Here is a 16142-nt window from a genome sequence, read left to right as displayed (position 1 = left end):
AGGTGTGAGTGCTTTTATGTTGTGTGATGTGAATGCGTGTCTGTGTGAATGTTTGAAAGTGTGTGCGGATGTGTGTGTGAACGGATGTATGCATGAGTGCAAGCATGTGGGAATGGGTGTGTGTATGCGTGTGTGTGAGGGGTCGTGCATGTATGGAGGGGTGGTGGGCTTTGGAGAGGTAGGGGGAGATGGAGGGGGTACATGGAGAGGAAGGGGGGAGACCCCTATCAGTGACGGGGAAGGAATTCCCTGTCACTGAAATGGCCTCCATGGCATTACGGAGGGCACGGAAACCATGGCGGTAGGCGGAGTCATAATCACGCAGGCGGAACAGTGACAGCTACTGGCTGGAGATGGATATCTCTAACCTGGTGGCTGTTTCCGCTGTGCCGGTCAGAGTGGTAAAGCCAACCCGCCAATGTCATAATATGGCGGTACATACCGCCAGCCTGTTGGTGGTACTTACCGCCATATTAACTCCGTCCGCCGGGGTCGTAATGAACCCCTAAGTGATTTGCCAAGAATCAAAACACATTGAAAAAATGCCCGGACTCTAACCTGTTACCCAAAGTCCATTCCAAAGTCAGCTAGGCCGGTAGAGCAAATCATTTCCCTCTAGGAAATTTATAAAGCAACATGGCGAAATGTTGCATTTGACAGTTTAATTTGCAAAGAATATGCCACTGTGTCTGAAAAAACAGTTGTGTCACAGCCAGAATGAACTCACATTCATGATGTTTCTTGCCTTGCATCAAGGCAGCCATCGAGAGCAAACAGGCAATTCTGTTCTTGAGTGACTTGTTTCTTCCTCAGCCCCTCTCCCTACTTGGTTTTATAGATTTGAGTGATGGTGTGCGGTATGTGACATCAAATTATGTGAACATCTAGAGCCTTTTTAAGACACAGATAGGAAAAGTGGGCAATTACCCAGGGCCGCCACCTTCCAAGGTGCCCCCAGGGAAGTAAACCTCCTCTCTGTCCAGCTCACCGCTGTCTATTTTCATATCTCAACTGCTCTCTTGTCTGCCTACCTCTAGCTAAGAGTATGCCTCTCTTTGCCCAGTGGCATCTTGATGATTTATGGGGGCCATAAAAAGACATATTTCAACAGTTTTTGTGAACCTTGGCCCAGAGTTAAGAGGCCGTAGCGCCTCCTTCCAAAGTAGCGCAATGCATGAATTGCAGCACTTTGTAACCCCTTTGTGCTACATTACACCTGCATCAGGCATAATGTATGCAAGGGGGGTGTTCCCCCGTTTGGGGCACCGCATAAATGGGGAAGTCTCATCTGTGAGATTCCATTGTGCCATTTTTAGCAGCTATTTTTGATGCCTGCACAGAGCAGTCGTTAAAGGGGGCATCACATTGTTTTCAATGGACCCCTGTGTATTCTGCAGGATTAGCGCCAACATTTTGGCGCTAATACTGCACAGTACATCAATAGCATCAAAAATGTTGATGCTATTGCCCCTACCCTGCGCCATGATGCGCCGTATATTGAATACGGCGCACACATGGTTGCAGTAGTGGGGCGCTAAGGGGTGCAAGAAAAGTGGGGCTTTATTGGATGCAGCACCACTTTTCTTAAATTTGGGCCCTTGTTTCTGAAAATTTGTTTAGCATATTGAGGCCTTCAGTTAGCAGAAAATGGGTAGTTAAAGAACAAACAGGGTCCCTAAAAACCTTAAGGTGGCTTTGCTACACTGTTAGGGAGGAGGTTGTTGCGAGACATGAGTCAACCTGAGTTGGAAATATGTAGCACATACTGCCATGGATGCCTTTCTATGGGCATTCACTTGGGCAGGTTCTGCCAGTGTAATTTGCTACCCTGAACTATGCGTTTATATGGTAGTCTAAGATAGTCATTTAATAAGGAGCCGATCATCATGTCTATTGTATAGTCAAGTTCAAAATGAGTCAAAAGACACCTTACACGAACCTGCTAGGAAGACATGAACCACCGAATCTTCCCTTGGGTTCAAGTGCAAAGAAAGCGATCTTAGACAGTAAGGCCCATATTTACAAAAAAATTACACAGTGTGGTGCCGCAGGCCACCTTGCTGCCCTGCATTGCGTCATTAGGAAAGTGCAGGGATGCGTCATATTTACAGCAATACAACGTATCCCAGTACTTTCCTCTGTGCCAGTGCACAATTGGCTGCTTAGCGCAAATGTAGACACCCTTGCATCATGGCGCAAGGGTGACTACTTTGTAGGGATGATTGTTTATAAGTTGTGCACATAAACAATCATTAATCATGTTTTCCCCCTTCGATGTGAGCTGCAGAATGAAGCACACATAGAAACAGCAAAAAACGAGGAGAAATAAAGTTATTTCTCCTCGTTGTGTCACTTTTATATCACCCCTGGGGTGGCATAAGAATCTGGGACATTCCTAGGTTTATGAAACCTTGTAAATCTGAGAATGCGTCTGATTAAATGGGTGTTGCGTGGGAACACTCACAGCAACACCCATGGAATGCCCCTTTCAAGCAGAGTTATGTGTGAACGGGGGCTATATATACAAGGCCATGAAAAGCCACGCAAGTTGACTATACTTGGCCTTATAAATATGTGTGGGCACACTGTGCCACCGGAGTATCACAAAAGTGACGCTCTGGCAGCATTATTGTGCCACAGGGGCCTTGTAAATATGCCCCTGAGTTTCTAAAAACGCTGTTTAGATTTTTTGACATTGGGGCAACTAAATGTCACTCTGGTCCAGTGATAGGAAGCCCATAGGCAGCAGTTTTGGCAACAAGGACTAAACAAATGATTTGTTTTCATAACAGGTGTACTTCTCCGCGGAAATTCCAGCTACAATTTTACGTCGGTCTAGCACTTGCGATCTAGAATTTGTGAGAGGGGCAGTAAAATAAACTAATCGCAGAGTAAATGGTTCATAGAGTAGCAGCGTGGCAATGGCTTATGCCGCATACAGCCTCTAAATCTCTTTTTGCTCAACGTATCAGCACCATCCCTTGGATCCTTACCTTTCCAGGAACCTTGCCTTATCTAGACAGAGAATACAACCCTAAAAAGTTCCAGCTAACAACCCCGCACATCTAGAACATGTCAAGGCCACAGGGGTGGTGACTCTTACCTGTAGATCCATGGACAGGTCCACAGGAATTATGGAATTATACACCAGCAGAGTTTTTCTGCATAATTATGAATTTGCTGCATTTACCAGATAATCCAATAGATGCTACATAATCTGCAGACTTTAAAAAATGTTTCTTGCTCAAATAGTTTCAAAATGCACTAAAAATGCTGTGACACATGTTGCTGTGCATCGGAAAGCCCTTTACAAAAATTGGCTGGGCCACTTTTTGTTGAATATTGTGTATGTGGATATTAAACTAGCATTAGTCCGGTGAAACCCTTGCCCAGACACTGTTAACCTATGTACATGTAACAACATAAGGAAATAATATTTTCACAAAATATGTAGCATTATGCCGCACAACTCGTCTTTATGCAGCACATAACTCATTCAACCTTGCCACATAATGTGTTCCTCCCCTGCCGCGTAAATTCAGTGGCCCTGCCTATAGATATGTCAACAGCCACGCAAGTCCCCCCCCCGCCCCCCACATATAAACTCTTCTTCTTATGAATTATTTGAGGGCCAAAGATAAAGATAGTAGATCAAAGGCCAAAACTTACCACATTATGAAGACTATATAAATAAAATAATACTCAATAGTCAATAATACAGTCTACTGTGTTCTTGTTTGCCAACATAGTGACAGTGACTACATGCTAAAGCCATTGGTAATGCTTTGTAGAAGGAATATAGAAGCAATAATGCATGGATTACCAGGTGTAGTGTCTTCGCTGTGAAATAAATTGCTTCAAAGAAAAAAATGCATTGCAAAATAAATATGTAAGCAATGGTGCAATTGCAAAACAGAAAGTGCTTCCTTCCTCCCTAAACGTTATATTTGCTTCTCTCCAGTCTGCCCAGGTTATGAAACATCATCTCCCCTCCCTTAACAGTGCTTTGTGCCGGATATTGCCTTGAGAGCCAAAAGCGAAATGTACACCAGGGCTGAGTCGAAGAACATCTTGTACCTGAGAGTTTTCTCTTTCCCCTGAGTGTATGGAGGCTCTCTGCCTGTTCTGGGCTCCAGCCCACTCTATGCTGGACAGGTTGTTTTTATGATAATCTCGGTAAATTGACCTGATTGCGATGTAAACAATCTTTGGTTGAAGGGCTCTGTCAGCTTGGGAGAGGAAATAATAAGAGTTGAAATATAGGAATTTGGTTAGTTGCAGTTCGGAGATTGACACAATATTTGTCACTAGCCACAGATGGGCACAGACCAATCAGGAGCCACAGGGATACAGATTATTTATGTCAAAAATGACTGTTCTTGGATAAAATGGGGCTTTATGATTGAGCACAGGCGTCGGACGGCTTCAGACCAATGAGAAGTCTCAGGGATAAGGATTGCTTATGTCAGACAGGTTCATGCATTAGATATCACAGCCGAAGGTGGGCAAAGGCCAGTCAGGCCTCACGGTGATAAGCGTTGTTTATAGCACATCTCGAACTCTATTGGAAGCCGGCTATGGATACAGACATATCAGGGGCAATACAAATATACAAATATAGTGCGACCATCTCTTACAGCTCAGTAGCAGGAACCTATCAGTGGGCTGAAAACATGAAGAGATTGGAAAACAAGGCGACCCAAAAAAGCAAGTCAGGCCGCAACTGATAATATCCTCTGCCTTGTTCAATCATAACTGAAAAGAGTGGTAGACGGCATACCCCTGAGTCTGTGAAGCACTAGGAGTGTAATTTCTCAGTCATTTAAACTCTGTATGAAGCCGGGCATTGTGCACCTGTGTGTGGAGGGGCATCAGTGAACTTTGGGGCTACCTGTGTTATTGGGAAAGGGGCAAAAACGTACAACACAACCTTGATATTCCTATACTGTTTCCCCTACTATTCTATAGCCACAAAGGAAAGTACCTTAATGTGATGGTGAGAAAAGACTAGAACTGATAAGTGACTTACTTCTACTGCAATTCCAGAAATGGAAACTACTTTCTAGCCATCAGCCTCTATCTTTGAAACATGCCCTTCTGTTCTTGCATTTAATCCACGAGTGTTTATAGAGCGTCCAGTCTTTATAAATTACTTGTACTTGGACACCCCGGAGGTTGGTGAACCTTTTGACCTAGTTGGGTTCTCTCTCATCCAAGAATAGTCGGATCACTCAAATCAATCATCAATAACCATTCAAAATCAAAAACCAATACTCAATTAGTAATCAAACAACAATCAAGAATCAATAGTAATCAGTATTTGACACACCATGATCTTTCAGTCATGAATAACCACACCAGTTTCTGAAAAGTTAATGAGTTTATTTCCCTATATTAACAAAGCTAGCGCAATATAAGTAAGTCTCAAAATCAAATGATATAGGTATACGAACATTACTAGCTGTCCATAGCGACGGAAGAAACGCAATCTACGCAATATCTGGATTATAATGCACTCGGTTATAGCAATGCAAATTACTAATATAAGCAACTGAATTTGACTAATTGCATACATCAGTCAGCATAACAAGATTTCAATTTAGCATGGTGCGTCAGATGAATACCTCGACTAGCCTCTAATTAGCATTGGCATGTGGGGCTTCATGCAAAACGAATTTAGTCAACACAAATTTAGAAAACTTCTAGCTTGGGTTCTATCAAAATAAGCAGTTGGTACCTAAAAAGGAAAACACAATGCATAATACAATTATCCTTTCATATTTACCAAATACAATCAGCATTCAAGGAAAAGTATTCGTCCTTCAGGTACCGGTTCGATCAGCATGGGGCAGATTTCAAAGGGGCAAAGTTAAAGCAAGTTTCCTTGCGGCAGCAAGGAAAATGGGGCAAAAGTTATTGCATGTACAAGACGGGGCAAAATTAAAGTTAAAGTCTCTAGGGTGAGAATTTCTTAAAGTGTCTTTCTCTGCGACAGAGAAAAGGCATCAAAGTGTCACTTAAAATGGCGTCTTGAATCTGGCTTCAAAATGGCATCAAAGAAAATGGCTGACTTCTCTTTGTCCGGTGGGTTTAAGTAAGAAACGTTCCAAATTCTTCAGGGTCTTCCATTGGAGGGTTCATAGGGTGGCTTCCTTTTGACCAATGAATAGTGTCTTTCTCCTAGTACTCATTTATGCATAAGGTGTCCTTGGAGCCTTGGAACACAAGTAGCAACAAAGTTTGCCAATTAATTCTATATCAGTGTCTTTATTGTCTGCACCTGCAGAAACTGACCTTGCTTCAGAGGGGATGAAACTAGCCTAGCACGAAACCTTGAGATAAGTGTATTAATCATTTCTACTGGAAAAATACAACCTTAAAGTTAAAATACGTTTTTGTTAATACAAGTGAAAACCACGCAGTTAAATTTGAGACCAGGCAAACTAGGTCAAAGCCTCTGCTAAATTTAAGCTAAGCATATAACTGTCTCAACAAGAAAATCATAGAATACATTTGCAATTATGACGGATTACTACATTTGATTAAGCTCGTTTATAATAATGGCGATCTACCTCGTGGGCACATTTTCCCACATACATTATTTTTCTTTGCTAAAATCACACTACATTATACGATTTTGATACATGATATATGAATATTTGTTAGTCTTTCTTTTTCTGCTTCATCAGTGTGAATAGGATTTTATCTAACTTTGAACAATGACTCATTGGCCTGGCCTGGCCTGGGATTTAGAACATAATAATACAACCCCAGATATGCAGCAAGGGCTATAAATATTGACTTGATAAATACTGATGGAGTGGGAATGTGAACGCCCAGAATGACGGACTTCTAATTATCACTTTAAGCCCCTAGTTATACCTAATGAACACACACACGTCAAAACATATTATTGTATCAGACACTGCTGTGCACTCTGAACAAGCCAGCCTTTCCCAGACCGTGTATGGAAGAGGAATGAAACCTAGGGGTACCTCTGAACTGCTTAACCCACAGCATGAGTACTGAGAACAATCCTCCCTACGTATTACGTAAGTGGTACACGGATATTGGTGCTATCTGGACTTGCCTTTCAACTACTAGAAGGTTCGGAGCACGAGAAGTGATCACCGACTAGTGTGACTATTTAATACAAAAATATACGTGCCCCAGTAGTCTAATGTAAGTACAGAGTCTAGGAAGCTCCATGTTTGGATGCAACAAAAGCAAAGCATGTAAAACATTAAAACGAACCAGCAACAAATGTACAGCTTATTAGCATCAAACATTTGCATTTAGCTTTCAATGGACTCCTGTCAGTCAAGGTACTAGAGCCAGAGACGGGCAGGAGACTGACATGTCGGCATTTTTAAATTTAAAACTTAGTAATGTAAAGCCTAACGAAATATTAATGATAAAAGTTTTTCAGGTAATGTCAATAGTTTGCACTATGACTACTGATCACGAGCTTTAAGCATAGGCATCAGTTAATTTATAAAATAATAGATGCAAGTGGCTGGAGTTTTTCTTGCAAGTCCATAACCGGCTCTTGGTGTTGGTGAATACTGTGAAGTCTTGATGCCACCTCAAGTCTCTTTCATCTATCACCAGACACTCATTGCTCATTGAAATCTTACTTGCAGGCTCTTTTTATGTCTGCTTTCTCCTCTTGTCACTGTTACTCGGTCTTCTTCTGTCTCTTCTTCCTCTCTCTTTGGTCCTTTTCTTTTGTTCTCTCTCTTGCTCTGGGTCAAAGTCCGATGAAGAAAAATAAGTGCTGGTCCCCAAAAATGAGTGCTGGTGGGCTCCACTTGCATCCACCTGCTCAAATTAAGCGCTGACCGTATAATTGTATATTGTTACTTGGAGAGAGCCTCTTAACAGTTTGTTAACACAGGTCATCATTCACAATTTTAGCAGTATTTTCCTAGAATAACTGGATGTGCTAAATCTGATTCCTCTGGTTATGTCTTATTTCAAAATTGACCCTCAGCTTCAGCTCATAATGAGCCTGTATGTCCAACACCGGAAGATCAGGTGTACGTCCTATGATGTTATTATCGGGGTTGAAATTACCAGATGCATTTTCAGGCCACCCATAATGATGGTCAGTATGGACAACACCTGTTATTGAGCTTAGAGGCAAACCTCCGAGCAAGGGTCAGGATGCACTTTTCATATCATGACCAGTAGTCCTCATTCACAGAAACAGTGTTGTGATATTTTGGTTTGTTTATAGAGTTTTTCCACCCCTTGCAAAGATCAAAAGCTCCTTCTTTAGTCGAGCATCTACTCTGTGAGTTTCATATAGAAAGCACTTCTTCTGGACATAGACTGTGACACCCGTTGACTAGTGCAAAAGGCAATTTATTAGGACAGTGCTTTCTCATCGTAAAAATACATTAACATAACTGGAACTTTAAATTAACAACTTTTCATCTTTAACCTTTAGAACTCCCCCGTCTTCCATTCTCACTTCATTCCCCCACTTTTTCTTCGTTCACCCAGCCTCCACTTCCATTCTCCTACACATTCCCCTTTTCCTTTCGTCCCCTGTATGAATCAGGCATCCCCCAATCTGTCATCCTTCACCTGCTTCTTTTTCCCCCTGGAAGGGTGCACAGGCCCACATCTGACTCTCCACCCTCCCCCACCTACTGCCACCCAGCACCAACCCCTTTGGAGTCTTGCTGCCCAACCAGTGAACCCACTGCAACACCTCATGCCCTTCCAAGAGGCTCACTCTGCCAAAGTCCTCCCCCCACAGATTGGTCAGCAAGAAACGCAACTCCAACATGTACTGGGCATTTCCCATCTCTGAGAGATGCACATCATCATCCCTGAAAAGCACCTGCTCATCCTCTTATATCCCACCGTGCGTCAGCACTTGAATGTCATGCGCCCAGCAGAAATCCCTCATAACCCTATTGAGCTTCCTCCGAGCCCTTTCAATGGCCCCATGTTTCAGTGCTCCTCTCCATTTGTCTCCTGGGCACAAATTCTGTCCACACTAAAGAAGTCCCATGCATGTTGCGCTGAAGCAGTGCCCAATCCTGTTGCATATGTTGTAGTAGGGTGAGCCCAGAGAGATGGACCAGATCATTCTCCCCGAGGTGTAACACCAAAACATCAGGACATCCCCATGTCGGCATAATTGATGTGATAAAAGGAAGCAAATTGCCCCACCTCATTCTGCTCTTTCCCCACCACAACACTTTGTGCCTGCTGCTCGGAAGTCCCAGAGATCATCCGTACACCTGCTTCTCCGCATATTTAGCCGCCCAATGAATTGAAGAGTGTCCGACCAACCACGTGATCACCTTATCTTTCTCTGGGCTGTGCATGCAACCTGGAAGGAGAAACAAATGTCAGAGTGCCACAAATATCTCCCCCATCTCAGAAGCCCCACCTGAAGAACGAACCCCAGCCCCAAAACTTGGCACACCTTCCATGTCCTTGAAAAGCATCAAATCAGGCCCTTACATATCTCTCGCAACATTTGGACTGCCACCGCCCAATACGCTTGATTTGATCCCAATCCCACCCCAACCGGGCCTCCTCAGTCGCCACGCCAATCCTAAAAGAGTGAGTACCAAAACCACCCACCTGCCTCCCCAGGCATCTCAAAACCATTCTCAAAATGGACAGCAACTGGAAAGCTGTAAGCTTCTTACCATTCGCATGACAAAACCCACTCTCCTCTCAACTCACCCTGTGCACCTTGAAAATGTCCCATCCACACACTGGGCATGCCACCAACACTCCCCCTTTTACAACCATATCCACTTCCCCTTACCCAGTTGATCCATCTTTGATCGCCTCAACCAGATCACCAAACGCTCACTCTCCCGTTCCACATCCCCCACCCTTACACCACAAGTTTTTCCCACACCCAATAATTCAGACACACGAAGTGCCCCAAAAAACAATCATATCATACACAAACGAAAAAGAGCCACCTCATGGGCAGTTACACAACAAACGAGCAGGACATGCAAAATGTTCCAAAGCAACTCAAACGTAATAGATTCTCGCACGACACCACCTGACTCTGATCGCATTCGCCCCCAGCCTTTCAGCATCTTTCCCAAAATGTCATTCTTTGCCGGGTCCCAGACAAAAAACAACTTCCCATAAAAGGACACTCCTGCCAACTTGCCCCTAATTGTGGCTGGTGATAAACCCTTCTGAATCAAAAATATAACAAAACGCAGCACACAAGCCTCAAGCATTCCTTGCTCCTGCCTCCAGAACTGCTATCTAAAAACGTAACAATCCTGAAATTCCACCCATGCAAGGCGATAACTCTTGAGGGTTGAATCAGCTAGGGACATCTCCACAGGTCTCATGACCATCATGCTCCCCATTCCCAAATGTCTGCTGGGACTGCTGTCTTGTGCTCCTCTACACCGGGCGCCAATTGGCAGAAACGCTGCCACTGCATACGAGAAAGGAAATCTGTAATGGAATTGTTGACCCCTGGTATATGCGCAGACTTAAAAATGGTATTCAAAGTCAAGCAATGCAACAAAAAACTCCTTAGCAACCGCAGTACTCTGAGATCCCTTGCCCTCTGTCTGCTCACTAATTCAACCACTGTCAGATTGTCCACATGGAACATCTCTGTCCTGTTGACCAGTTTGTCACCCCACACCGACAAAGCCACCAGCAGAGGAAAGAATTCCAAAAAGGCAATGCTCCTCCCTTGACTCAACCATTGCGCAAGCCACGTCTCTGCGCACCACCGCCCATCTGAGAAAACACAAAAACTAGAGGCACCCGCTGCATCCGAAAAAATCTGCACCTGACAGACAGTGTCTTCCTCCTGAAAGCACATGGAGACCACGTTAAACTGTGTCAAGAATAGGTCCCTTACCCTGATGTCTTCTCACAAGCCCATGGTCAGCCGAATCCTGTGATGAGGGATGGATGCATCTGACATCGCCAGCTCCATACGCCTATAGAAAGTCCTACCACCCTGGACCACCCTACATGCAAAGTTAAAGAAACCCAGGAGTTGTTGGGCCACTTGCAGTTCAATCTTCTATTTCAACCTGATCTGCCACAAAAATAGGAGAATCTCCTCAAACTTCACTGTAGGCAGACGCGCCATGAAAGCCATTGTGTCTAGTTCGATGCCCAAAAAGGTCAAAACACAGCTAGGGCCCCTTGTCTTCTCAGGCGCTAAGGGCACCCCAAAATACAGCGCCAATTGCTCAAAACACTGCAGTGTCCTAATACATGATTCAGAATGTGGCATCCCCACAAAAAGGAAATCATCCAAATAGTGTGACACCATCCGATGTCCACTCACCTGAATAAAAACCCACTGCAAGAAGGTACTGAATGCCTCAAACAAAGGACAGGAAATCGCGTACTCCATGGGCAGCACTCTGTCCACGTAAATGGCCCCACCCAACTGCATCCCCAACAGAGAGAAATCATTAGGGTGAATGGGTAGCAACTGAAAAGCTGCCTTGATGTTGAACTTAGCCAGCTCAGCACCCTTGCCACACCCCCTTATGAGTCGAATGGCATCATCTACTGAGGCGTACACCTCTCGTGTTTCCTCCGGTGTGATGAAATCATTCACCGATACCCCTTCAGGCCATGACAAATGATGTATCAGCCGGAAATCCCCTTTGCTCTTTTTTGGTACCACCTCCGAAGGTGAAATCATCAAATCATCCATGGGTCACTCCTAAAAAGGGGCCTAATTTGTACTCTCTGCCACTTCCTTTCTCAGTTTTGTCACCACCACTTCTGGCATGGCCTTCACTGATTGCAAATTGTCCGCCCATCTCCTCAACCATTGCCCTTGGTATCCCACCTGGAAACCTTCTCTGAAACCCCATTACAATTTGAGCACCATGTCCGTATCTGGATGCATGTGCAACCAGGGCAGTAACCTCTCCAACTTAATTGGAGTAGGTACCCTTCGGCCCAGGAGCGCCTTGCCCCCTCTGTTCCTGGTAGATCTGCACTGCTCCGCCGGACAAGCAAGGGAAAAACATTGCATAACTGGGTGTCTCCCTCCACATCTCGAACACTCATATTTAAATTTATACTCACTCCGGCCCTGAACTCTTATAGCTCAGTCACGCAAACCCCCCAAAATGCATTTGGGCTTTACAAATGATGTCCATGTATTTAAACATGGCTATGGCCCTGTCTGGGTATTTTTCACAGTAGATTCTTGTGTAAATCAAAAAAGCAGAGGTCCAATCGTCTATAGTTATGGTGACCCAGGCCTATGTGCCAGCTCCCACTCCTCCTTAGAACCTTCCTTCGCCTGAACATCCCTGTGAAGAATTGTGAGCATGTCAACATACTCTTGTTTCCATATCCTTGTTTCAGTCTTCTCTGCTACATGTGACCCCAAAGGCAGAGCGAGTCCTACATATCGGAGTCTTTTCTTTTGTCCGTCCCCATCCTTGGCGTCATCCTCCTTTCCCCAGCTTGCCGCTGTCACCCCGCCCTGTGGCGGAAGCACTTTTTCTCCCACCTGGTCCTTACAGCCCACAACTACCGCAGCTGTATTAGGCATAGCGTGTTTCGAGTCCTCCCCCACACAAATAGACTTGTATTGAGCCATCCTGGCCCTGCCCTTCCGATCACCCCATGGGGCCCACCAGTCCCCCTTGCCTTGGACACGCAGCCACGAGTACCAGCATACAACAGTGACTTGCGCCCTTCACCTTCTTTGCGGGAGACATCGTGCCCTCGCATGCTAGATGTTGAAGCCTGGAAAACAGTCAGAGAAGAGGGTTTTGTACTGCTCCTGCTCCCCTTCTCCTTCCCATGTACCCCACTCACCACTTTTTCCGCAAATCTGCCAATCCTCCCAGTCATCCAGGTCCTCCTCATAATCCAACTCAAACACATCCTCTTCGTCCACACCCCATACTTCATCAGCATCTGCTGCATCAACGACGTTGTGTTCTTCATCCAGCCCGAGTCCCCCATGGTGTAAGCCAGGTGTGGGCTTCATGCATTCCCGCGGTGTAGAGAAGGCTGCTGATGACCCCCTCTATGGCTTCCGACCAACGTCCTAGGGCCATGTTGGGCCCCGTTGGCTTTGTCACCTTTCTGCCAAACTCTGACGCTGGCATTGACTCTACGTACGGCACTGGGCCGTGTGCACCCTGTGCTGCCGCGATGCTGCCTGACCCACCAGCTGCACCAGCCTCCTGATCCTTCCCCTGCTACTCATAAGGAACCCACACCCTGCTGCCCTGCTCCGAAACATGCCCCTCTTTGTGTCCCCCACTCACCGCAACTGACTTCCTCTTCGCCTGCCGGGACCTCCCCTCCGCCTCCCCTCTCTACTTGCATAACTTGGCCCACATTTCGTCCGACTCCTTGACGAGTTTCCTCTGTTCTTGATTCCTGGCCTCAATGTCCACTGCCGACCAGTCAGTGGATGGATGCTGCTGTGTCTCCACCCTACCTTATCCTTGGCCACACACCTCTAACTGCACCCCAGCATGCCTCAAACCCGCCTCCCCCCCCACTGCCAGCCTGTGGGCTTCCCAGGGCCCCACCTGCAGCTACGCTAACCTTCTTCCTCTTCCCTTTGCTGCCACCTGGCCCCTGTCCCTTGCCTTTCTTATGGACTGAGGCTGGTAAACCTGTAAAAGACCACCAATGTCACAATGAAGCCCTCCATTTATAAAGCCCCGGGGACCTGGCCCACCCGGGGGCCTATAAAAAAACAAGCGGGGAAGTCTGCACTTGTTTAGTAAAAAAGAATTTGCCACAAATTCATGAATATCTTGAACTCGTGGCATAAAAATAATTTAAAAAATGTTTTTTTGATCTGGGGGTGTCCCTCTGGGACCTTCCCACTAGTGCTAATGGATCAGAGTGTCTCTACCCTGGCCCCTTTCATTTCTTTTTACTGTTTACTCTGGGACTTGGCTGAAGTTAAGTCCCAAGACGGCTTCCAACACTTTCTGGTTTGAACCGTTGACAGCCAATGAGAGCTGCACATTTCCCTGCACAAGCTCATCTTTACTCGCAAATACTTTGGGGCCAGAGATATGCAAATTAGAATTTCCCTAAATTTCTCAAAAACTCCTGAACGGATTCACACCAAATACTGACAGCAAGCTTTCTACCAAATTTGGAGGAATTTTGTCCATTGTTTCCTATAGGAATTAACATTGGAAACGCAATGTTTTTTTAGCCCCCTTTTTCTCGGCCCCTGCTTGATGGCTCACCCTGAAACTTTCCATGCTCAACAAGAATCACTGCAACATTTTTTAAAGAAAAATATTGTGAAGATTCGTCAAACAGTGACAAAGGCAAGTCAAAACATGCTGTTCCTATGGAAACATGGTCCTAACTACAACTACCTACTGGCAACCATCAGTAGGTAATATATATATATATATATATATACATATATATATATATATATATGTATGTATATATATAGCCAGGTATCATCATGAATGGCTCATGTAACACCCTCAGGGTTACCCTCTCTTATGTCTTCATGGTGTTCAGATCCTACCATCCCTGAAGGTTTCAGTTCTTGTTTAATCTGTTTCTCATCTGTCTGTCGTTCCCTTGAACTGGTCATGTGTAGGGGTACTACGTTTCGTTAGCTAGCCAGCTAGCCAGATCCAGGGTGCTTTGTGACTTACATTGAGCCGTGAGCCTCTAGGCTCTCTCACTTATGACTTTTGGGTCACATGTCATAGGGCAGGTCCAGATGCGCTTTTCACATCCTGACAAATAGGTGTAATTCACACTGCAGAGCTACAAGAACAGTCTGTTGTAACATGGGTAAAATGCCTGGTGAAATGATCCACAATATCAATCAATCATGTTAGTGTGATCTGTGATGAAACCATTGCAAGCACTGGCAAAGCCAATAGATATCGACTATGCGAGATCTATCAGCTTTGCATGTTTTTTTAGCCATATTATACACAGGGGTGCCTCTTCTGCTAAGGGGGAGGAGCGTCGCCCCGCTGCTTTCAAGCAGATGGGGAAGGAAAAAAAAGTAATAATGAAGCCTTGTTATCAATTTATTTTTCTTGAGCGGGTTACGGCAGGGCAGGGCAGGTCTGGGCTGGAGGGAGAATTTTATGTGCACAATAAGTGCGCATGTCTGTTTGGTTGCCCGTGCTGGACCGGCCAAACAGACATGCGCACCTTGTAGAGAACATGCACAGACTCCCACTCCCAGTCTGAGAGGCAAAGCAGGCCTCTCAGACCAATCACTACACTGCTGTCATGCTGGTGACGTCAATGTTGTGATTGGCCTGGAGCCTGTGTGCTGCTGGGAAGAGCACTGAGGAGACAAACCCCTCTCTGAAAGAAAGAGGTAAGTGTTATGTTTTTTAAAAAAAAAAATATCCCCCCACCCCTGTTCAGTAGCAGCCACCACTGATTATACACCAGCATGGTTGCTGTGACAACCAACGCTGGTGGGATAATAGTGTTTTTTTTTTTTCAGCTTTCAAACATGCTGCACTGCAGCAATGATACTGTACAACGTGGCAAAAAAAACTATTGACAAAGTCAAATGGAGGTATTATTTGTCTTTGTCATGGCAAAAAAATGACAAAGCCAAAGAGCTCTACTGTTGGCCTTATCAATTTGTTTCTAAGCCATGTTGTACAGCAGCGCGGCTGCCGTGTAGCATGGCCGAAAGTTTAAAAAAATGTTGCTGTGACACGGCCATTATTGACCGCGTTATAGCTCTTTTCTTTTGCTTTTGTCCTTCCAGCCTGGCACCCTTGCTGCTCTACAACATGGCTAAGAAACCTTTGACAAAGCCAATAGATCTCTCATAGGTGAGACCTATAGGCTTTTCCAAAGCTTGTTTCTAAGTGCAAGCATGTGTAAACTGTCAAACATGGGAAACTCACCATGGGTTCCAAAAGCAATGAATAAAGTGTACTATTTGAAAATAATAATCTTTGTTACTGCAATTGAAGAAAAGGCATACTCTTTAGATGGCTGCTGTTGAGGCTGTGAAAAAAACACACATTCTTAAAAATGTTTGCATTTTCTTTAGGGATTACTGAACGTATAGCAGAAACACACATTTAACTTTAAATTTAAACATGGCACAGAAAAGAGGATACATTCGTCCCGGATGTCACTTTATTTAATTTATGTCAATA

Source organism: Pleurodeles waltl, chromosome 2_1, assembly GCF_031143425.1.
Source record: "Pleurodeles waltl isolate 20211129_DDA chromosome 2_1, aPleWal1.hap1.20221129, whole genome shotgun sequence".
In the NCBI taxonomy this organism is placed as follows: domain Eukaryota; kingdom Metazoa; phylum Chordata; class Amphibia; order Caudata; family Salamandridae; genus Pleurodeles; species Pleurodeles waltl.
The sequence above is the reverse complement of the archived record's forward strand: the minus strand, read 5'-3'. Positions refer to the sequence as shown.